General features: G+C 46.3%; 1 long non-coding RNA gene and 7 other non-coding genes across 8 annotated transcripts; 5 read left to right on the top strand and 3 right to left on the bottom strand.

Moving 5' to 3' along the window:
• Positions 1–86: 86 nt before the first annotated feature.
• Positions 87–160, top strand: TRNAN-GUU (transfer RNA asparagine (anticodon GUU)). Its single transcript has one exon. It is a non-coding gene; the product is annotated as a tRNA-Asn (tRNA).
• Positions 161–777: 617 nt separating this feature from the next.
• On the top strand, positions 778–850 carry TRNAV-CAC (transfer RNA valine (anticodon CAC)). The gene has a single exon. It is a non-coding gene; the product is annotated as a tRNA-Val (tRNA).
• A 538-nt stretch (positions 851–1,388) lies between these two features.
• TRNAE-UUC (transfer RNA glutamic acid (anticodon UUC)) lies at positions 1,389–1,460 on the top strand. Its single transcript has one exon. It is a non-coding gene; the product is annotated as a tRNA-Glu (tRNA).
• A 702-nt stretch (positions 1,461–2,162) lies between these two features.
• Positions 2,163–2,233, bottom strand: TRNAG-CCC (transfer RNA glycine (anticodon CCC)). The gene has a single exon. It is a non-coding gene; the product is annotated as a tRNA-Gly (tRNA).
• A 7,074-nt stretch (positions 2,234–9,307) lies between these two features.
• On the top strand, positions 9,308–12,140 carry LOC129656065 (uncharacterized). Its single transcript, XR_008716166.1, has 3 exons — positions 9,308–9,660; positions 9,952–10,008; positions 10,139–12,140. It is a non-coding gene; the product is annotated as an uncharacterized LOC129656065 (long non-coding RNA).
• TRNAH-GUG (transfer RNA histidin (anticodon GUG)) lies at positions 9,672–9,743 on the top strand. Its single transcript has one exon. It is a non-coding gene; the product is annotated as a tRNA-His (tRNA).
• A 4,216-nt stretch (positions 12,141–16,356) lies between the features above and the next one.
• On the bottom strand, positions 16,357–16,429 carry TRNAV-AAC (transfer RNA valine (anticodon AAC)). Its single transcript has one exon. It is a non-coding gene; the product is annotated as a tRNA-Val (tRNA).
• A 6,820-nt stretch (positions 16,430–23,249) lies between these two features.
• TRNAV-AAC (transfer RNA valine (anticodon AAC)) lies at positions 23,250–23,322 on the bottom strand. Its single transcript has one exon. It is a non-coding gene; the product is annotated as a tRNA-Val (tRNA).
• Positions 23,323–23,610: the final 288 nt, after the last annotated feature.

The raw sequence follows: 23,610 nt of genomic DNA, 5'->3' as shown, positions 1-23,610 counted from the left end.
ATGGCACCGTTTCTCTGGGGGACAGAGCGCTCACCCCGGGAATGAGTGTCTACTCCAGAGAGTGTCCAAAAGAACCCAGTACCTCTGTCTCTGTGGCGCAATCGGTTAGCGCGTTCGGCTGTTAACCGAAAGGTTGGTGGTTCGAGCCCACCCAGGGACGGGGTGGGGGAGGGGGGAATGACATTTTAGGGACCACCGAAGAGAACTCCCTTTTGCCAGGAGGACACCGGAGAAGTGATGCGCCCAACGGACTTTCAGAGAAACACAACAGGAGTCAGGTGCAAAGGAACAGCGGGGAGGGCGCGTCCCGGGTGGATCGGAAGCGTCGGTCATTCCTGAGAGCCCCGAGCGCTGATCGCCGGCGCCGAGAACAGGACCACCGAGGCGCGGGTCCGCAGCCCGGGAGGGGCGGCTTCCACACCGCTGGGTTTCGGGGGTCACCTGGGCCTCGGGTGCACCCACCGTCCCCGCCTCCTGCGGCTTCCGGGAGCTGGGGGGTCGGCGGGGGCGACCCCTGAACTCAGGGCGCGCAGCTGAGGGTCTGAGGATTCTGCGTAGGGTGCGGGACCCCGAAGGCAACCTGTGGGGGCCCAGGGGTCCTCACTTCAGGGGAGAGGAGGAACCCTAAAGCAGGGCCCTCGGGAGCCGCCGTCTCCGTGCCTGAGAGAGCTTGGGGCTTCAAGGTTCCTCATTGAGAGTTAAGAGTTGGTGGTGTGCTTAGTGGTGGCGGGACCTCGGGATTTCGTGGATACAGTGTTCAGGAGCAGAGCTTGTCCCGTTTCCGTAGTGTAGTGGTTATCACGTTCGCCTCACACGCGAAAGGTCCCCGGTTCGAAACCGGGCGGGAACAGGGTTCCTCTTTCTTTTTCCCCGCCCTGAGATGTGTCTTCTCTTTGGCAAAACCAACAGGCGCGAAAAGGCACGGTGGGGGGGGGGGGGGGGGGGGGGGGCAGGGGACGCAGCTGGAGGAAGACTTGGTGACCACCTGGAAGTCTCTTTATTCAGCGCTCGGAGAGGCCCCGGAGCCACGTCAGAGATCTGGAGGTGGACGGGTCCGCTCATCACCCGCCACTCATCACCGAGCCTGACGACAAAGAAAACCGAGGTTCACAAGGAGAGCAAGACCTGGGCTCGGCAGCACGCAGCGCTACAGCTAGACCAGGAGGGACCCAGCCCGCTACTTTGTGTCCTTGCCCCAGAGCAAAAGCGACGCCCAGGAAAGGAGACGTGAAGGGCGATGAGCAGCGGGGGCACGGCTGGGAGCCCTGCACAGCTGCACACAGCCCTGGGCCGCTGCGACACTGCTTTCCCAGCTTTCTGACTTTCTGAAGGGTCATCTTACACTCACCTTTCACCTGGAGAAGCTAAGTAAGCCGTTTGTCTACAGCTCCCTGGTGGTCTAGTGGCTAGGATTCGGCGCTTTCACCGCCGCGGCCCGGGTTCGATTCCCGGTCAGGGAAAACTTTCTTTCTTTCAGCGTCTGCACTCACACAAGTCCTTCTCTTCCTGCCCAGATCGGAACTGTATTTTGCTTAAAGGTCCAGGGCAGAAGATTTCTGCACAGAGTTTCTAAATGCCGCTGAGTCCGGGCCTCAGGGTCCTGGACCTCAGGCTGGCTGTTGGAGCTGAGATGCCGCGAACAGCCTGGGCTGGCCAGCTCTGGCCTCCACTCTTTTCTCCTGGCGTGGTAAACCCAGAGTCTTACTTAACAGAGTTTTCATTCAAAGAGAATCTGAGGCTTCAGTTCCAAAAAGTCATTAAAATCCCAAACCAAAAGCTTTTGTAAGATACCAATGTTTGCAAGAATACGAACATCCTATATCCTGTACCTAAGTGCCCGGTTAACATCACATTCTTTCTTTGGATAAGAGTTATGACATCTCTTGATAGTAACGTGCCGATATCTCGGGATTGTTCCTTTCCTTTGGCGTCCCTCTCAAAGCTAACTTCTGTGGGACCTGTCTTCCAAGGCCAGGGAACAGCTGTACCGTCCGGAAGAAGGCCCTCTTGGCCCTTCAGGAACCTGGAATCCGTTCTCTTTAGGATGTAGAGAAGGTATATGTGTGTTAGTCGCTCAGTCCTTTTGGACTTTTGGCCATCCCTTGGACTGTAGCATTCCTCTGTCCACGGGCCAGCGAAGCCCAAAACAAACATAACCACAATGCATTGGCCGGGAATCGAACCCGGGTCTCCCGCGTGGGAGGCGAGAATTCTACCACTGAACCACCAATGCCGCCATAGAGACCATATTTGCAGGGATAGCCTAGATGGAGTTTTATTCAGGTCTTTCTCAAGTGCAGGCCACTCATGCCCTGTGCTTGTGGGACGGTCTAGGCTTTCGTCCTCCGCCCTCAGCTGCACCGGCTGCCCTCTGCCCTCTGGCCTCCTGCGGGTTGCTTTGGCGGGCACTCAGGTGTGCTTTGGATCCGTCTGAGTGGTGGAACCGCCTGGTGCTCCTGCTCACTGGCCCAGTCTTGTCCAAAACTCTTTGCGACCCCTTGTCCGCCAGGCTCCTCTGTCCCTGGGATTGCCACGCCCCTTTGCTAGAAAACCCATCGAGGCAGTACAGCTGCCCCCTTGGCTCCTGCCTCGCTCCCTGTGCCCTGCAGGGAGCGTAAAGTGTTCTGTCAGGACACAGAGGTGAAGAATCCTTCCCTGTGGTCGGAGGATGAGAGAACCAGATGGGAAATGCTGCAAAGGGAGGGGAATATTCTCAAAAGCTTCCCAGAACTGCTGTGTGGGTGCTGTCGGTTGGGTGGCTGCCCTATGACAATAAGGCTTAGTCTTGTGTTCTGGCCTTGACCCAGTCCCAGGTCCAGTCTGAATTCAAGCACAGAGGCACCCTGCTTTCCCACACATATGTTATTCTGTCTCTCTCCAAGGGGAGTTCTGAACCACCTTTTCTATCTCAGTGAATAGCGACCATGTGGGTCTTTTATTTATTTATTTTTCCCCCTTTGTTTTGCTGAAATGTAACTCAGGAATATAAAAAAGCTTTGGCTCTAGATAAATTAGTGCTCTCCATACTACAAACAAGAATAAAATTCAAGTTGATAATAAGGATGAATCTCAAATACTTTTACACTCCTGAAAATTCTAATAATTGATGTATAATTACATAGAAAATATTTGTCCTGTCATGCTCCCAGAGATGACTCCTGGTATGCACCACACTGCTTTAATAATTTTGATCTAAAAACTCCTTCATGGTGACTTTCACATTTATTATTATTTATAAAGTTTAAAATTATGTATCCCAGTAAATTAAATATACCATATAATATCTTTTAAATCAGGATTAAGTCTTTTGAGTCTCGAAATCACAGTGACTTAATTATTCCCCTTTCAATTCCGGGTCAATGTTTTTAGCTATCATCTAATACGTGCCTCTAAGTAGCATTTATCTGCCACGATTCAGCTCAATTTACGATTTTAAGATCTATCATTAAGTTCTGTGACTGATATTAAATTGGTTGAATTAATGTATAATCTTTGCCTGGAGAATTTCTATTTAAGGTAGAAATAACAAAACACTGTTTAAATATAATGCTGCCCACATTTTTATAGATTATATATAGAGGGGCTATAGGTTAACAGCTTAAGAGAATGTGTGGGTACCTTTAGGAGATGTTCCTGAATGTAGCCGTAACGTCACTTGAAGAAGAGCACAACACATGGACTCCCTAAGCTGAGAAGTAAGGACCTGTTGTTTACTGGAAGCGCTCATTTATTTTATTTTATTTTTTTTAATTCCTGATTCTTAGTTACCTGCCTTCTAGATCTCAAATCACCATTTTTCCATGTGCTATGTAATTCTTTTTTTACTCACTGCTGGGGTCCTTAGGCACTGGCAGGCAGATGAACCTGAGAACATGACAGGTTGTTCTCCTGCTGTGATTTTTATTTGTGTGTGTGTGTGTGTGTGTGAGAGAGAGAGAGAGAGAGAGAGAGAGAGAGAGATTCTTATTTTTGATGCCTCCTGGTGTGAATGCACCAAGGAGTGGGACCTTGACTTTGCTCCTGATACAGCAGTTTTCCTGGAGAAGGGCCTGGTGCCTGGTGAGCGCCTAGTAAGTGCTTGCTGACTGAAGGACTCCTAATGCACATTTGCGGAAAACAGATGAGGAGGACAGAAAGTGGGTAAGATCCACAGAGGCCTAGAGTATGAGGGACAGAGAGAGACAGAAGGGTACAGACTCCAAGAGGGTGAGAGAGGGGCAGAGAGAAATGTCCTAGAACCCAGAGACATCCTTGACTGAGTACGGAAGATCCAAAGAGCTCTTGTTTCCTCCTGAGCTTCAACTGAGGAATCAGTGGAAGGTGAACCAATAACTCTAAGGATCCAGGTTTGCACAAGATGTATTATCGGTGCAGGATTCTGTAGCTTGCAACAATGTGTCTCAAATGAGATAATTTTTCCAGATGTAGCCATGTACTGTCGAGATATCATGCAGAGAGAGTCTCGGGCTTGCAAATGTACCCGTATATTGGAGGGAGACCCCACATTAGATTGTGCGCATCCAACCAAAGCAAAAATGCAAATCATAAAGGGAAGGAAAGAGGATAAATGTCTGGGACCAGTGGGCGTTTGTTTTGTTTTTTTTTTTTTTTTAAACTCCTGTAATCCATAAGCTGCTCTGCAAGAGGCTCTCCAGAGTCATTCTGGCCGGTCTTGTCTGGACTCAATGACTTGGTCACCACTGAAAACAGTTACAATTATTAGAATACTTTCCAATCAGCTTGGAGGTTTAGCTGCTGAATATGTGTAATCTCTGGAAATGTACACATTGTCTTTTCATTGTACCTCCCGCTAAGTTGAGTCGGTAGGGCACAAATTCCTTTGTTAGAGTAACAGACAGGTGTATTGACAATTTCTTGTGATGGCAAGACCATGAAGCAAAAGACTGTTTCCTTGAGTCGGCAAAATACATTGGAATATAAATTAGCACATCTATTTAGGGAAAATTAAGAACATAAAGAGATGCCTTCAGTTTCTAGCAAAGGTGCAGTGACAGAAATCAGATTAACCCTCCTTCCTAAAGCTCACTCTCCCCCTTTGTCCCACTCCCAAAGGAGCAAAAACCCAAAAAACCATGAAATACTAGCTTCTAAGACACTGGAAATCAGGCAGCAAAGGATAGCAAGCCCTGAGAGGTGACAAACAAACAAGATGAGTCTTGCCATGGGCCCAGCTTCCTGCTTTCGGTGAGTTCCCACGCTGGGCACCAAGAGGAGGATTTGAGGTCAATCCACTGGACTCAAGAAGCTGAGTGTTGGTGGAGACCAAGGCAGCTAGAGTTCACAGGACAAAGATCCAATCATTTGCTTTGCAAATGATTCCTATTTGCAAAGCAGAAGTAGGGACACAGAGGTAGAGAACAAAGGTATGGATATCAAGGGGGAAAGGGGAGTCGGAGGAATTGGGAAGTTAGGATTTACCTATATACGCTATTGATGCTATGTATAGAGTAAATAACAAATGGGAACCTACTCTATGGCATAGGGAAATACCGGATGCTCTGTGGTTACCTAAATGAGAAGGAAATCCAAAAAAGAGGGGAAATATGTATATGTATAGCTGATTCACTTTGCTATTATCACAACATCGTAAATCAGCTATACTTCAATAAAAGTTAATAATAAAAGAGAGAAACATGAAGAAAGGTCCAGTGATGAGAGAGAGTGGGAGAGAGAGAGAATGCTGGGATATGAAAGGGTCTCCCTCAAGTACTCAGCAGAGTAATGATGGGGTATCGTTATGAAGAAAGTGCCTGAGGCCAAGGAAAGAATGTTTTAAAAAGATTCTGGTGCAATGCCTGGTGCTCACACAGGACAAGCAATTGTATTCGATCCCCCCAGACAGAATGGACTCCTCCTAACTCCTGGGCCATTGGGAAGAACATTCAGAAAACTCTTGTTACAGTATTGGGAATAAGCAGCTCTAGACTGACCTACCTAAAAAAATCATGAAAGGAAGATCCAAAGGGATCAAACCATTTACAAGTCACTCAAATGTACCCCAGATAAAGCTCAAGACGATTTGTAGGAATACCAAAACAGCCAGTGCCCCAAATGGGAAACTCTGACAGTGCTTGGCCTCCAATCAAAGGATGCCAGTCATGCAAAGAGGCAGGAAAATGACAGGTAAGGAGGAGACAAATGAATGAATGAATCAGTCAGTGAAATTGAGCCAGAAGGGACACAATGTAAAAATCTGCAGAGAAGACTTTAACAGTTATCATGACGGTATACATATGTCCAAAATGTTAATTAGAAACACAGAACACACAAAAATGGCAAAAAAAAAAATCAAACTTTAGAGCTGAAAACTGTAACATCCAATGCAATAAATTCACCAGATTGAAGAGCAGATTAGACATGGCAGAAAACAACATAAACAAGATTAAGGAGCACAAAGCAATGAAAAGCTGTTCACAGTATCCAAATGGAAACTCACTGTCCAAATAAAATGCTTTTAATGAACATAGTGTCATTGAAGAGTCGTTGTTTTTCAGTTGCTAACCTGTGTTTGGCTCTTTGTGACTCCACTGACCGCAGCACTACGGGCCTCCCTGTCCCTCAATATCTCTCAGAGTTTGCCCAAGTTCGTGTTCGTTGAATCGGTGATGCCGTCCAACCATCTCATCCTCTGTTGCCCTTTTCTCCTTCTGCCTTCAAACTTTCCCAGCATCAGGGACTTCTCCAAGGAGTCTGCTCTTCTCATCAGGTGGCCAAAGTATTGGAGTTTCAGCATCATCCTTCCAATGAGTATTCAGGGTTGATTTCCTTTAGGATTGACTGGTTTGATCTCCTCGGCATCCAAGGGACTTTCAAGAGTCTTCTCTAGCACCACAGTTCCAAAGCATCAGTTCTTCAACATTCTGCCTTCTTCATCGTCCAACTCTCACATTGGTACATGACGGCAAGAAAGATCACAGCTTTGACTATATGGACCTTTGTGGGCAAAGTGATGTCTTTGCTTTTGAATACACTGTCTAGGTTTGCCATCGCTTTCCTTCCAAGAAGCCAGTGTCTTCTAATTTCATGGCTGCAGTCACCATCCGCAGTGGTTGTAGAGCCCAAGAACAGAAAATTTGTCACTGCTTCCACATTTTCCCCTTCTATTTGCCATGAAGTGATGGGGCTGGATGCCATGATCTTAGTTTTTTTAATATTGAGTTATAAGCTGGCTTTTTCACTCTCCTCTTTCACTCTCATCAAGAGGCTCTTTAGTTCCTCTTTGCTTTCAGCCACTAGGGTGGTGTCATCTGCATACCTGAGGTTGCTGATATTTTTCCCAGCAATCTTGATTCCAGCTTGTAACTCATCCAGCCTGGCATTTCCCCTGATGTGTTCTGCATTCAACTCAAATAAACAGGGAGACCGTAAACAGCCTGGTTGTACTCCTTTCTCAATTTTGAACCAGTCAGTTGATCCGTATAAGGTTCTAACCGTTGCTTCTTGACCCGCATACAGGCTTCTGAGGAGACAGGGAAGATGGTCTGGTATTCCCATCTCTTTTAGAGTGTTCCACAGTTTGTTATGATCCACACAGTCAAAGGCTTTAGTGTAGCGCAAGAAACAGAAGTACATGTTTTTTCTGGAATTCCCTTGCTTTGTCTATGATCCAGCAAATGTTTGCAATTCGATCTCTGCTTCCTCTGCCTTTTCTAAACCCAGCTTGTACATCTGGAATTTCTTCATTCAAGTGGAATGCTGAAGCCTACCTAGCTTGAAGGATTTTGAGCATAACCTTACTAGCATGGGAAGTGAGCACAATTCTCCAGTACTTTGAACGTTCTTTAGCACTGCCCATTGAATGCTAGCACATCACTGAAAGACCTGATACATGGGTGACTAATGCTTCTGAAAATACCCAGGGACGAGAAACAGGTTTTGGAGGAACAATGTCAGATAATTTCAATCATAGTAAAGATTATAAACCCACCGATCCAAGGAGCCAAATGAACAAAATGAATGAGCACAACAGCACGGAAAAAACACATCTAGTCTCATCGTAATTAAAGTGCTCAAAGCCATTGAAAAAGCATATAGTCCCCGAGGGACCAGAGGAGAAAGACCGGATACATGTAGAAACAAAAGTGCACATGTCGGATTTTATCAGAAGCATAGAAGTGAGGGACTTCCCGGGTGGTCCAGTGGTTAAGACTTTGCCTTCTTGGTGTGAGTTGGATGCCTGGTTGGAGAGCTAAGACCCAACAGGCCTCATGGCAAAACACACACACACACACACACACACACACACACACACATGAAACAGAAGCCATATTGTAACAAATTTAATAAAGACTAAAAAGAGAGAGAGGAGGAGAGAGATGCATGGAAGTTATAATACAGTGGAGCAGCCTCTTCAAAGGACAGAAGCCAAAAACGTCAAGGTGGACTTCTATCACTGCTGCTGCTGCTGCTAAGTCGCTTCAGTAGTGTCCGACTCTGTGCGACCCCATAGACGGAAGCCCACCAGGCTCCCCCGTCCCTGGGATGCTCCAGGCAAGAACACTGGAGTGGGTTGCCGTTTCCTCTACCCACCTTTAAAGTCCTTCAATATGAAGGTGAATAATGACCATTACAGACATACAAAGGCTGAAAGACTTCAGCAGCAGCAGACCCACTATACAAGGAATGCTAAAGGAATCCTCCAGGAAGAACACCACCAGATGGAAATCTGGATGTACGCACAGGGAGGAAGGAAAAGAGAAATGGTATCTGTATGGGGAAAATAGAAGATTTTAAATATAAATCCCTATAGAAATACGTAACTGATTAAAACAGAACAGTGGATTTGTTACATACTCAGTAAAGGAGAAAGGTAAAGAAATACGGTTACTGGTTTCACTGCTTCAGGAGATTCTGGACTCCCAGGGACCTGGCAAACCTCCTGTGCACCATGACGCCGGACAGGAGGGAAGCAGTAGAGGAGCCCTTTTGCCTTTCCCAGAAAGGTTGCGCCTCGTAGAAAGACCCACACAGCTTTTGAGTGTTTCAAGGAAGGCGTTCCTAAGGTGTGTTTAGAACAACCAACCTTTCCGTGAACAGCCCAAGGCACTAATAGGTGGCGCCACAGAGACACGCTCGAGTAAGGTGCTTCTCATCCCCATGGATGCGTAATTACCCGCTTCCACGACCGGTGGAGCCACACCCATTTCCGAGGGCAGAAACGCGCCGGAGACGCCCCGGGCCGGAGCCGAGGGGGCCGGAGGGAGGTTGGACGCCGGGTGGGCTCCGTACTGGTTCTTTCGGTTCTTTGCTCCGCCTTCACCCGGCCGTCTGCACCGCTGGTGTTGCCCTCCCTCGGCTCGACCGCGGTCGGTGGGGCGGGAGCCGGAACCAGCTAACCGGGAAGGTGGATCCAAAGGGACGACTGCGAAGAGCTGGAAAAGAAGCCGGCGAGGTGGGGACGAGGACCGCCAGACTTCCCAGAAGGAACGTGCCGCATCTGGGGAGATGAGAATTGGTGTTTGGTTTGATTGTGTTTCCTTTTGTCACAATGTATCAGAATTGAGAGACAGAGCGGGGAAACCGACGAGCGAGCATGAAAGAGAGAAAACGAATAGCTGCAGTTCCCAAGAATAAAGCAGCGCAACGATCGAAATCATTTCACGTCAAAGGACAGACAGTAAAGACCGTTCTCATCGCCTGGTATGTGGCGCGCCGTGATCGTATAGTGGTTAGTACTCTGCGTTGTGGCCGCAGCAACCTCGGTTCGAATCCGAGTCACGGCATGGCCTCCGTGTTTCACGTGGCGTCTGACTTCTTTTTCTTCAACACGGTAATGGTCTGCACTGGGTTCTGCAACATGTGACCGCCCATTCTATCCGAGATAAAAATTATTAAGGTGTATTCACAGAACAAGATGCACAAATCATGAATGAACAGCTATTTGATGTGAAATAATCACCAAAATCAAGAGGTACAAAATTTTTTTATCAGCCAGGTATGGAAGATACACTTTGATACATGGATGAAGCCCTCTGGCACGTTTCCCAGGTAATGCCTATCCGTCCCCTGCTACTTTAAACTATTGAGTTTGTCCTTTCCTCAGTTCACCTGAAGGAATATAGACATTTTACTATATAGGGATTATCGAGCAGAAATTCTGAAGTCGATTTCACCCTAGTAGGGAAATCACAGAGGTCAGAACGCCGGGAAGGCAACGGACAAGACGTTCCATTGGAGAAAGCACCTTCAAGATCACGGAATCTCTGCTGCCAGCTAACTATAAGCATGGACCCGTCGGGCCACCATCTTGCACTCAGGGTCGCCCTCCTCCCCTCCCCCACCCTTACCAAATCACTCCCCGCAAAGTAATTCTAGCAAAGATCTCCCAATCCTCCCGCCCCTCCCCACACAGGCAGAGCACCCACTCTCACCCACCGGACTCACCGCCTTTCATCAGCTCTTCCGGAACCACATACGCGCACAGCCACTGTTGCTGCCTCATCTACCGCTGCCTCTGCAGGCTTGGTCCACACCCCTGGCCCTCGCCCACCAGCCCCGCTCCCTCACTCACCTCTTGCCCTACAGTGGACATAACATTTGTCCTAACAGGTCTTCTGAGCGAGCTTCCAAGGGAAAAGGGAAACCGTGCCCACTGCCTGGTAGAGACCACGGGGATTCCAAACAACAGCAGCTGGAGAGTCAGGGCATTTCCCTGGATCACCATCGTATTGATATTCTGACGTTGATTTTTACATGAACCATCTGCTTATGCTGCTGATATCAGTTTTCCCTTGATGGTAGTGAGATGAATTGGCCATTCAAAGTACTCAGGGAAATGAATGTGAATGAATAGGTTGAAAGAGAATATTTTAAAAACACATTCTGCACTTGCTCAACTGAAAGTGGGTGGAGATGGTAAAAGCCTGGGAGGCTGGGCATGTCCACTATTGCTGGGCCAGTCACTGGAGCTAAACCTGTCGACACTGGGAATACCCTGAGCCTGGGCCTCTGTCTCTGAGAGACACTTAGGAAAATCCATCTACACCTCAGCGACCGACCACAGCACCTGGTTCCCTTTTCCTGTGAAGCCTAAGCCGGGGATCACAAAGGTAATATTTTAATGACCAGAAGCTATAAGAAAATACTCTTGACATATTTACTCATTCGGGAAATAAACGTCACACTGATAAGGAGATAACATTACACAGCCTCCAGCATGACTGCTTTTTAAAAAATTCATACGCTAAATGCCGACAAATGTGGAGCAATTGCACCTGTAGCAGTCAGTTCAAAATCATTCTAGAAGACTGTTGGCAGTTTCTAATAAAGTTAATCTTGTACCTACTTCATGGCCCAGCAATTGTACTACTTCTATGAATGCACAATATGCAAAAAATTGGTATGGGATATTCATCAAGAACACCAGTTGACACCAAAAAATCCCGACAAAATTACTCCAGTAATACCAAAAGTAGGGAAATGTGCATAACACTATGAATATGTTTAATGAACAAAATGTTGCATGAAAGCAAAGTCAGTTACCAAAAATGTAGCTTCCTTCATTTGAATTTCAAGAGCAGGCAACAGTACACTCTTGCAGTAGACCTCAGAATGGTCATAAAATAAGCGATCTAGTGTAGGAATTGCCTAGAAAGTGGCTCAAGTGGCATTTCAAGGGTGGGGGAGATTTTCTACACCTTGATCTGGGTGCTGATTACGTTTGCAAAAATTCAACAAACTGTGCCTATAGTTCAATGATTTACTGTTTCTGTAAAAATCAGTGGATGGTGGATGGAAAGGAGCTGGTCTAGACCATGATGACTAGTTTGCATTTTAGTGTAAACCTCTTCAGTACGCCTTCTCCTTTAGTGTAAGAAAAACCCCACTGATATTAGACATATCTTTACCAGAAAATAAAAACAACAATGACCATGTTATCTTGTTAGTGTAACTATAGGCAAGGCTCCTTGAAGGGCAATATTTAAACTTTGGGGATGTGTTCTGCTCAACAGGGAGTCAAGCAGTTGTTCTAGGTTTTGCTTTGACTGGCAGGTTTGTGCGCTGTGGGATTTACTCCTCTTCTTGCTGCATTTTGCTTCCAGGCCAGTGGCAAATTCTGCTCTCCCACCACTGCTAGGGGGCATAGCTGGTGCTGGAATTAAAAGTAAATGGATAGACTATTACTCAACCCAAAAAAAAAAAAAAAAAAAAGAATGAAGTAATGCCAATTACAGCAACATGCATGGACCAAGAGATTGTCATCCTAGTGAAGTAAGCCTGGCAGAGAAAGACAAATATCATATGACATCGCTTATATGAGAAATCTAAAACACAAAACTAAAACTGATACAAAGGAACATATGTACAAAACGGAAATAAACCCACAGACATAGAAAACAACATTATGGTTACTGAACGGGAAAGGGGGAGGGGTAAATTAGAAGTTTGGGATTAACATATACACACTACTAGTATGCAGAAAACAGATAACCAACAAGCACCTCGGGTATAGCCAGGGACCTATACTCAATATTTTGTAATAATCTGTAAGGAAAAAATAACCTGAACCAAAACTAGATGTATATGTGTGTGTAACTGAATCACTTTGTTGTACACCTGAAACAAACACGACATTGAAAATCAACTATAAGTCAAAGTAAAAAAAAGAAAAAAGGCAAATGGCAAGACAGGCTACAGACACTACCTTGCCTTAGCCTGGATCTGAACCAAGGTTGCTGCTGCCACAGTGCAACACTTACACTCTACAGTCACAACACACAACGTGGCATAAGGCAACTGTCCCACGTAAATATACTCACACTGTGTTTGCTGTTTTATTTGTGGACACCAACAGAAGCTTGAGCTTTTCTCTCTTTCATGCTCTTCTCTGATTCTCCCTCAGAGTTTTGCCAAGAGAACGCGCCGGGCATAACAAACACTCTCTTCAAACAACACAAGAGACGACTCTATACATGGACATCACTAGATGGTCAATACCAAAATCACACTGGTTCTATTCTTTGCAGCCCGAAGATGGAGACGCTCTATTGCCAAAGTCAGACTTAAATTGAAGAAAGTAGGGAAAACCACTAGGCCATTCAGGTATGACCTAAATCAAATCCCTTATGATTGATTATACAGTGGAAGTGACAGATTCAAGGGATTCGATCTGATAGACAGAGTGCCTGGAGAACTATGGGCGGAGGTTTGCAACATTGTACAGGAGGCCTTGATCAAAACCATCCCCAAGAAAAAGAAAAGAAAAATGCCCAAAATGGTTGTCTGAGGAGGCCTTATAAATAGCCGAGAAAGGAAGAGAAGCAAAAGGCAGAGAAAAGGAAAGATATACCCAAATGAATGCAGAGTTCCAGAGAAGAGCAAGGAGAGATGAGAAAGCCTTCCAAAGTGAACAGTGCAAAGAAATAGAGCAAAACCATTAAAATGGGAAAGACTAGAGATCTCTTCAAGAAAACTAGAGATACCAAGGGAACATTACATGCAAAGATGGGCACAATAAAGGACAGAAGCAGAAGATAGTAAGAAGAAGTGGCAAGAATACATAGAAGAACTATACAAAAAAGACCTTCATGACACAGATAACCAGGGTGGTGTGATCACTCACGTAGAGCCAGACATCTTGGAGTGCGAAGTCAACATAGGGACTTAGGAAGCATCACTGCAAACAAAGCGAGTGGAGCTGGCAGAATTCCAGCTGAGCTATTTCAAATCCTAAAAGATGATGCTGTTTAATTGCTGCACTCATTTGCCAGCAAATTTGGAAAACTCAGCAGTGGCCACAGGACTGGAAAAGGTCAGTTTTCATTCCAAGCCCAAAGAAAGGCAGTGCCAAAGGACGTTCAAACCACTGCACAATTGCACTAATTTCTCATGCTAGCAGTGTAAAGCTCAAAATTCTCCAAGCCAGGCTTCAACAGTATGTGAACCGAGAACTTCCAGATGTTCAAGCTGCATTTAGAAAAGGCAGAGGAACCAGAGATCAAATTGCCAACATCTTTTGGATCATAGAAAAAGCAAGAGAATTCCAGAAAAGCATCTATTTCTGCTTCATTGACTACACTCAAGGCTTTGATGGCGTGGATCACAACAAACTGTGGAAGATTCTTCAGGAGATGGGAATACCAGACCTCCTTACCTGTCTCCAGAGAAACCTGTATGGAGCTCAAGAAGCAACAGTTAGAACCAGACATGGATCAATGGACTGGTTCAAAAAAGGAAAGGAGTACGTCAAGACTGTATATTGTCACCATGCTTATTTAACTTGTACGCAGAATACATCACGCGAAATGCCAGGCTGGATGAAGCACAAGCTGGAATCAAGACTGCAGGGAGAAATATCAAGACCCTCAGACATGCAGATGACACCACCCTTTGGCAAAAAGCAAAGAGGAACCAAAGAGCCTCTTGATGAAGGTGAAAGAGGAGAATGAAAAAGCTGGTTTATCACTCAGCATTCAAAAACCTAAGAGCATGACATCCGGTCTCATCACTTCATGGCAAATAGATGGGGAAGCAATGGAAATAGTGACAGACTTTATTTCCAGGGCTCCAAAATCACTGCAGATGGTGACTGCAGCCCTGAAATTAAAAGACACTTGCTCCCTGGAAGAAAAGCTATGACCAACCTAGACAGCGTATTAAAAAGCAGAGACATTACTTGCCAACAAGGGTCCATATAGTCAATGCTATATGGTTTTTCCAGTAGTCATGTCTGGATGTGAGAGCTGAACCATAAAGAAGGTTGAGCATGGAAGACTTGATGCGTTTGAACTGTGGTGTTGGAGAAGACTCTTGAGAGTGCCTTGGAATTCAAGGAGATCAAACCAGTCAATCCTCAAGGAAATCAGTCCTGAATACTCACTGGAAGGACTGATGCTGAAGCTGAAGCTCCAGTACTTTGGCCACCTGATGAGAAGAGCTGACTCATTGGGAAAGACCTTGCTGGTGAGAAAGAGTGAAGGCAGGAGGAGAAGAGCGTGACAGAGGATGAGATATTGGATGGCATCACCGACTCAATGGACACGAGTTTGAGCAAGCTCCAGGAGTTGGTGATGGACAGGGAAGCCTTCCGTGCTGCAGTCCATGGGGTCGCAAAACGTCCGAGAGGACTGAGTGACTGAACAGCACAACAAATTTTTCTGCTAGGTGATAAAATTATCTTTTATCCCTCACGATCTGTCTGAGCCTCTTCACAGGCTTCCTGGCAGGTCTCATTGTCTCATCCATGCTTTTGCCTGCTCTCCGCTCCTTTTCACGTTTCCTCGTTGGACGTGATCTCTCCAGCTGCAGCCACACGCACCTCGTCTACTAAACCGATGTCCAGAAGCGCAAATGGTCGGATGAAGGCGGAGCTAACCAGGAGCCATCAGCTTCCTTCGGGCTCCCCTTGGATCAAGCTCCGGACCGTCTCCTGGCCGCTGGCATCTGCGGCGGAGTTGGAGCAACGCGCGGCGAGGACACTTCGGGGACCTTCTGCCCTCGGAATCGCACGGCTTCCGGAACCGCGGGAATGAACACGCTAAGTGGACTCCGTCTCTCAGGTTGTCCGAGGCTCGGAGGGGGAAACGCTATTCTGAGAGACACAGGTGGCTCCGGCTAGCTCCGTAAGCATGCTTGCTTTCTGTCGGAGTGAGGAGTAAGCTCTCCTCGTGTCTCTGTGGTGCAATCTGTTACGGAGTTCGGCTGTTAACCGAAAAGTTCCTGGCTCGAGCCCACGCAGGGAGGCGTCTCACTCTTAGAATGTAAATGATATACGATTGTTTCTAATCTGTGCATCCTCTCCTGAGCTCCAGTACTACATTACTCTGTGTGTTGGATACACACACACACACACACACACACACACACACACACAGGAGGACCTATGTCCGGGATCTCGGGGGGAAAGCAGGTCACCGGGAATCCTGGAATTCACCAAACAGTAGGCTCATCATCTACCCTGTAAACTCATTTTACTAATGAAGTTTCTTCCACTGTTTGTAGTCGTCTCTATTTAACCTTTCCCATATACTTTTCCAATTAATTTGGTTCTATTCTTTTCCTCCATTTTCCATCCACTGGATCATAGAAGAAGCCAGAGAATTCCAGAAAGACATCTGTTTCTGATTCATGAACTACTCTAAAGCCTTTGACTGTGTGGATCACAACAAACTGTGGAAAATTCTTCAAGAGATGGGAAAAACAGACCACCTTACCTGCTTCCTGAAAAACCTGTATGCAGGTCAAGGAGAGATGAAACCAGTCAGTCCTAAAGGAAATGAACCCTGAATATTCCTTGGAAGGACTGATGGTGAAGCTGAAGTGCCAAGTCTCACTCCCTGCGGCGGGCCTCCATTTTTGTTTAAAATATGAATCTAAAAGTTTGCGGAGAAGGGCCGCTGTTTCCGCCCGGTTTCCAACCGGGGACCTTTCGCGTGTTAGGCGAACGTGATAACCACTACACCACGGAAACCACATGGCTACTACCGCCTAGTGACATGCTCAAGAAATGCATGTTTGGACACAGCTGGCCTTCAAATTTTCAAAGGAAGAAGCCTCTGGAAGCCCAAGTGATCCCTCAAGTAAGGATCTGGGGTTCCTGAAAGGCCCTGACTTAGGGTTCCTCACCTCTCCCAGAGCGAGGTCCCTGTGGGCCCCCAGGCAGTTAGACCTCAGGATGCCCCAGCATCTGCTCTCCACTCCCACAACTCTTCTCCCAGGCCAAAATTTCAGGCTCCTCTGTGAACTGCAGCTGGTCAGTTACTCCTTCCGTTAGCGAGGTCCAGAGGCTTTCAGGACCTCGATAGTTGAAAAGCAAACATCAGGGTGATGCAAACCTTTGGGATTTGTCTTCCAAATAAAAAAAAGGAGTTGGAATGGAGGCCCCCAGGTGAGACCTGGGATCCCAAATATCTCTAAGGACCACAGATGTGGGAAAGGGGACAGCGTCAATGGATTATGCTTTCTGGGAAGGCCCCAGGGTTCCGAAAGAAACTCTGGGTCTTTCCCCTTCCACCCCTGTGGCAAGGGTGTTTTCCCACCTTACCTGATGCTCTGTTGGCTCAGACCGAACACACTTCTCTTTGACACCAGTCTTTCAGACCACGCTTCCAACTTGTCAGAAAATCCTATTTTTCTTTGGTTAGTTACGCATTTTGAGGCACATAACGTTTTTCTTGGTCTGATTTCCTCCCTCAACTTTCCTCATAAAGGCCGGGAGATGGATTCAACTCGGGAGATGGATTCAACTCCTTGGAAACTTTAGGGTTTGAGTCTTTTAACCTCGAGTGTGTGGGGCTGGGCCGAGGTCGAGAACTCTCTTGGCCAGGTCGGTCAAGATTGGCCTCTCCGCGGCCTGTCCTCCAGGGTCGGGGGCAGGGCCGGGCCACCTCAGCATGGCCCCTGTCGCGGGGTCTAGAGCCCCACGCAGGCGTGGCGCCGCGGGAGAAGCTTCAGCCGGCAGCGTGGATTCAGTAGGCCGGGAGCCGGCAAGGCGCACCCGGGTGCACGCGGCGAATTTTGGTTCTCAGAGAGCCGGTGCCCTCCCGGCCCCCTGGTTCTGATCCCGCGGACAGTAACCTCCCGGCCAGAAGAGACCAGTAGGAGAAGAGCAGCATCTCCTTCAAGCCGTGTCCACTCAGCATCCAACCATCCCACAATGGTCTTGAAGAGACACAGTGAGAAAGTGGTAATAGACTAGGGGAAAAGAAGAAATCCTTGGTGATTTCCTCATCGAAACACCTCATGAGAATGAAGTGGGAGCCTGCAGGGACCCAGTCCTCCTGGCGCTGCTGAAGGCCAGTCTAGTTCCCACCAGTTGCTGGAGCCAAAGCAGACAACCTTGGGCAGGTGACCAGTGAGTAAGCAGTCCTTCTTCCTCCCCAGCTGCATTGCACTTGAACTTGCAGCACTAGAACGCATCCCCTTGGCTTTTGATGGATTCTAAAGAAGTAACACCGGTTTCTTTCTTTTTTTCATAAATTTTTTTTCTCCAACTTTTTTGAGACATAGTTGACATAACACTGTGTGAGTTGAGCACGTTAATTGGATACAGTTATATATGGCAAAATGATTCCCACCAGAGCATTAACTGGCACCTCCATCCCATCACATAATTCTCATTTCTTTTTCGTGATGAGACCATGTATAATCCAGTCTCTTGCAGTTTTCAAGTGTACATATAATGAAGTGCTTTGACGAAGTTTACACCCAGGTAACTGACATCTTAAGATGTGATAAGAAATCCCTGGAAGTCTAGCGGTTAGAACTTGGTGCTTTCGCAGCTGTGGGCCAGGGTTTGTGGACCTAAGATCCCACAGTCTCTGTTCAGTCATACATGCTCAGTCATATCCAACTCTGTGGGACGCCATGGACTGTAGCCCACCAGGTTCCTCTCTTCATGGGATTTTCCAGGTAAGAATACTGCAGTGGGTTGCCTTTTTCTACTCCGACAACAGATAGGTTCCTTCTTAATGCACTTATTAAGGTCGGTAGTGGCTGGTGGCTAGATGGCACAGCATGCTTTGTTTGCTGATATGGCAGGCAACATTTATCATTCACATTCCTCCCCTCTCCCTTCTGATCTCATTTGTTTGGCTGCACCCATTGGCTTCCATGGGCAAGCAAGACCGGGAAATGCTGGTTGCCAGGGTCCGCCTCAAGCACACAGATCAGGGGCAAAAGCTAGACAGGAAACCAGGAACCAGGAACGGCAGAGAATATTTAGCCCAAATGTAATGAGCCCAACATTCAGGGGGCCTCCTATTAGTCCTGGTGCCACCACTTACCCTCCTTTTGACCTTGGATCAACTCCAATACGCTAGGCCAATTTTGCAAGTGTCTTATGAAAGAAATAATAAGTACTTCATAAAGCTGTTGTGTAGATTAAATGAGATAATCAAATAACACAGCTGGCGCAGAAGGTGGCCAATATTAAGTATGTTCTGGGAGGAAACAATCAAAGATAAGCTGGCACTTCAGTCTTTTGTAACATTTGAATACATTTTTAAATATTTCAATAAGTTTTGTCATGATGAATGTAACATCTATTCACAAAATAAGTGCATATTAAAGAATAGAAAAATGAAAACGGAATTTATAAAACATATGCCCACAAAAGGGACTTGCTAATAGTAGCTTTGTTCATAATAGTCCCCAAATTGAAAGGCATTCAAATGTCCAGCACGAAGTGAATAGATATAATTGTGACATATTCACTCAAAGGAATACTGCTACTGCTGCTGCTAAGTCGCTTCAGTCATGTCTGACTCTGTGCGACCCCATAGACAGCAGCCCACCAGGCTCCACTGTCCCTGGGATTCTCCAGGCAAGAACACTAGAGTGGGTTGCCATTTCCTTCTCCGATGCATGAAAGTGAAAAGTGAAAAGTGGAGTCGCTCAGTCGTGTCCGACTCTTAGCGACCCCATGGACTGCAGCCCACCAGGCTCCTCCGTCCATGGGATTTTCCAGGCAAGAGTACTGGAGTGGGGTGTCATTGCAAAGGAATACTACTCTTCAATAAAATGAAACACATTCCTGATACATGGCAACGATATGGATTAAAACATCATCCTGAGTGATGAAAAGAGTTCATACTCTGTGGAGCCACCTATGGGAATTACTCGATGAGACAAACTAATCCCTAGTGACAAGAACTAGATCACTGAGCACCTGGGACAGGGAGTGGAAGGGGGATTGACGGCAAAGAGGCTCAAGAGGATAGTTTGGAGTGCTGGAGATGTTCTTGAACTGGATAGTGCTTCCACGGGTACGTTCAGTTGTCAAAAGTCATCAGACTTGAAATGGATAGATTGTATTATTTTAAAATTAATTCTTAAGAAATTTGATTTTTTAAAAATAATGAGAAGAATCCTTCCACATTTTAATAACTTAATTCAATGACACTCATTATTATTATTAGCATTAGAGGGTTCTTTTAGAAACGTATGTCTCTTAAGGTAAACAATTTGATTGAAAGTTCAACAGTTTCTTCATTTTTGTGTTTTTTCATTAAATTTATACACTAGTAAATTGAAATACTTTCAAGTTGGAATAGATTCTATAAGAGCTCAATCATATAAAAGCATATATATATATTTTTTCTCTTGGTTGGTATACCTAAATGACTGCATTATCATTCACTTACATTAACAGAAGTTACTTTTGAATTTAAGATGTTTCAAAATTTTACATATTTGTATGTTCTGTGTCCTTTTAATTTTTTAAAATAACACATATAGAGCTTAGGGGCTTCCCAAGTGATACTAACAGTAAAGAACCCATCTGCCAATGCAAGAGGCACAAGAGATGTGGGGTCTATCCCTGGTTCAGGAAGATTCCCCGGAGGAGGGCATGGCCACCCACTCCGTATTCTTACCTGGAAACCTCTCATGGTCAGAGGAGCCTGGGGGGCTACAGTCCATGCGTCCCAAAGAGTCAGACAGGACTGAAATGATTTAGCATGAACCCATGCACTTCTGCTACTTAGAATAATGTAAAAATCGATTTGAAGGAAAATGTGCAAAGTTGTTAACAGCAGTCCATTCTAGGAGGTGGGACTATGGATGACTGCTTATTTTCTTCTTTAGATATAGTTAACATTTTTAAATTAAAAAAAAAAAGAATGACCTGGAAGTGAAAGAACAGAAGAGCTATGGAAGAGGTATTGGAAATGTGAGAGGAAAGGATAAAAGGGAGGGAAAACCTAGTTCTTGCAGAAGTGTGTAAGTTGGGGATTCAAGGGGAGCAGCTCTTGGAATAAGAAAGGTGTTTGGGAGGCAAGTGGGTCATGAGGATACTGCAGTTTTATTCGTCTTACATGACTCCTCCTTGGTGTTTTGTCAAAGAAACATGCGGGCTTAAATCTCTTGCCAAACATTTTTACCATATGTGTTCCTCTTTGACTAGCACCATATCCTGTGGAGCCAGGCAGGCTCCAGTTCAAATTGCTGCTTTCAGATCCCACTCACTGATTGAGTGACTAGACAAGTTATTTAACCTTCCACGTCTCAGATTTCTCATGTGTGAAATGAGGATGATGATATGATAGAAGGCTGCTGAAAGGATAAAGTGAGTACACCCATGTAAAACTTGTAGACAGAGCCTCAGCACATGGCACTTTGCATGTCACCAATGAGTGTAAGGTGTTGCATTTTGGCACTGCACTGCATAAAGTCTGGGTGTGGTTTTCTTTTAAGTTAGTGATATCTTTCAGTGGCAGCGGAACTTTCAAGAGAGAGTGAAGGAATCCTGTCTGACCAGCTTTAACCTCCTGGGCTTGTGGGACCTGCCAGTTTACTAGTTCATCTGATCAGCTCATCAAAAGGGGAACAGTAGTCCAATTCCTTGCTTCAAAAATCCCCCAATTAAAAAAAAAATTAAAGTTTTACAGTGGAAAACATTCCTATACATGACACAAGACCCAGAATTTTACATAACATATATATATATATATATATTTATGACTACATAAACATTTAAAGTTAAAATACACGCAATGGACCTTACTACGTGTATATCTGTGTATATACAGCACACACACACACACACACACACAGTATCAAGTTACACATGCCTGGGAAGAGGAGTCCACTGCCCCCTTGTCAGGTTCCCACTCTCACTCCTCCACCAACACAAACACTTTCACTGACTGCTTAGCTATTGATCTCCTTATCTCGAAATCAATATTGATATCCGCACTCAGATTTTCCAGTTTCCCACCCAGACCCTGAAGACCAGCCTGCAAACGGGAAAGTGAATTTGTGTGTTTCCTTGCCCACTAGTTATCTCCAAGGTAGCCCATAGGTCTTGTATTCACTTGCAAACCCACACAGCCCACCTTGCCCCTCCTCATGGAACCAGCAAAGGAAACTGCCCGAACAAACATAAGGCCAGCAGCTTTGCGATTGGGGGTGAACCAGATTCCCGGACACCTCAGTAAAGCCTGGGAGCTGAGCCAGAGTCAGGCTCGGTGATCTCCCCATCCAGCGACTGCCCCGGCCACGATACCAGCCCGCTCCTCTCTCTTGCAGTCTCTTTCTCCCTCTGGCTCATTCTCTGTTCTCTCCTGCCCTTGGCCTTCCTCGGATCTACTCGTCCTCTTCACACCTTTCCTTTCCCGTCTTCAAAAGACAGCTAAAGCCTTACATTGTATGGATCACAACAAACTGATCTCTTTCCAGCTGCAGCCACACGCACCCCATCTACTAAACCGATGTCCAGAAGCGCAAATGGTCGGAGGAAAGCGGAGCAAACCAGGAGCCATCAGCTTCTTTCTGGGGCCCCTCGGCTCAAGCTCGGGGCTTCTCTTGGGCGCTGACATCTGCAGCGGCGAGGACGCTCAGGAGACCTTCTGCCCTCGGAACCTCCCGGCTCCCCGATGGGAACGAACAGGCTGAGTGGACTCCATCTCTCAGGTTGTCCGAGGCTCCGAAGTGGAAACGCCGTTCTGCAAAACACAGGTGGCTTCTCCCAGTTCCGTAAGTATGCTTGCTTTCTGTGGGAGTGAGGATGAAACTCTCCTCCCGACTTTGTGGCGCAATCGGTTAGCACGTTGGTCTTTTAACAGCAAAGCTCCTGGTTTGAGCCCATCCAGGGACGTGTCTCACTCTTTTAGAATGTTAATGATGTATGATTGTTTCTAGTCTATGCATCCTCTCCCATGCTCCACTACTACCCTACTCCTCTGTGTCTTGTACACACACACACACACACACACACACACACACAAACACAAGCACGTACGTCCAGGTAGTCTGTGATCCTCAGAGAGGACCTCTGAATGAAAGCAGGTTGACTGGGAATCCTAGAATACATGAAAGAGTAGGCTCATCATCATCACCCTGTAAACGCCTTTTACCAATGAAATTTCCTCCATTGCTTATATACTCTCTATTTAACCTTTTCCATATACTTCTCCAATTAATTTGGTTCTATCCTTTTCCTCCTTTTCCCTCCATTTTTCCTCCATTGTATCATAGAAAAAGCAAGAGAATTCCAGAAAGACATTTATTTCTGCTTCATTGACTCCTCTAAAACCTTTGACTCCGTGGATCACAACAAAATATGGAAAATTCTTCAAGAGATGGGAATAGCAGACCACCTTACCTGCTTCCTGAAAAACCTGTATGCAGGTCAAGGAGAGATGAAACAAGTCAGCCCTAAAGGATATCAACCCTGAATATTCTTTGGGAGGACTGATGGGGAAGCTGAAGCTCCAAGCCTCACTCCAGGCGGCAGACCTCTATTTTCTGTTTAAAATATGAATCTAAAAGTTTGGCGGGGAAAGTAGAGTTGTTTCCGCCCGGTTTCGAACCGGGGACCTTTCGCGTGTTAGGCGAACGTGATAACCACTACACTACGGAAACCACACGGCCAGTTGTGTCTAGTGACATATCCAAGAATTGCATGTTTGAACACACCTGACCTTCAAATTTTCAAAGGAAGAGCACTCTGGAAACACGGGCAATCCTTCAAGTAAGGATCTGCAGTTCCTGAAAGGGCCTGCTTTAGGGTTCCTCGCCTCTTCCGGGGCAAGGTCCCTGTGTGCCAGCTTTGCGCCCAAGCACAGAGGTCGCCCCCCCGACTCCCCAGTTCTCAGAAGCCTCAGTAGCGGAGGGAGTAAGGTGCGTCTGAGCCCCAGGTGGCCACACGTC

This window comes from Bubalus kerabau, chromosome 6, assembly GCF_029407905.1.
Source record: "Bubalus kerabau isolate K-KA32 ecotype Philippines breed swamp buffalo chromosome 6, PCC_UOA_SB_1v2, whole genome shotgun sequence".
Taxonomy (NCBI): domain Eukaryota; kingdom Metazoa; phylum Chordata; class Mammalia; order Artiodactyla; family Bovidae; genus Bubalus; species Bubalus kerabau.
The sequence above is the reverse complement of the archived record's forward strand: the minus strand, read 5'-3'. Positions and strand labels throughout refer to the sequence as shown.